At 60.5% G+C, this 385-nt stretch overlaps 1 non-coding gene across 1 annotated transcript; it reads right to left on the bottom strand.

The window, feature by feature from the left end:
* Positions 1-246: 246 nt before the first annotated feature.
* On the bottom strand, positions 247-385 carry LOC123400548. The gene has a single exon (XR_006610781.1). It is a non-coding gene; the product is annotated as a small nucleolar RNA Z247 (small nucleolar RNA).

The following is a 385-nucleotide window of genomic DNA, read 5'->3' as shown; positions in this document are numbered from 1 at the left end:
CCACAGATTTGGCATCTCATGGCATCGGGACGAGAGGTTTTGGAGCTGCAGCGGCCCCTGTTGTTGGAGGAGGGGGGGGGGGGCGCTGCCCCCGGAGTGTTGGGAGTTGGTGTTGTTGGTGTTCCCCGCAGGCTTGCTCTTGTTTCGTGGTGGGCCACGGTAGCGAGACCCTCGAGGGCCGCCACGAGAGGCGATGTTTTGCAGATGATTTGAAGCCGGCAGCGTTGTGGAGCAACGCCACCCTCTGATCAAAATTGCTCACCTGAGCAAAGAGAGCTTCGAGGGTGACTGGTTCGGTGCGGGCGTCGAGGGCCGACACCAGGGGCTGGTACTCCATATCCAACCCTGCAAGGATGTAGGAGATGACTTCATCGTCATCCAGGGG

The sequence above is a fragment of the Hordeum vulgare genome, chromosome 5H (genome assembly GCF_904849725.1).
Source record: "Hordeum vulgare subsp. vulgare chromosome 5H, MorexV3_pseudomolecules_assembly, whole genome shotgun sequence".
Classification (NCBI taxonomy): Eukaryota; Viridiplantae; Streptophyta; class Magnoliopsida; order Poales; family Poaceae; genus Hordeum; species Hordeum vulgare.
The sequence above is the reverse complement of the archived record's forward strand: the minus strand, read 5'-3'. Positions and strand labels throughout refer to the sequence as shown.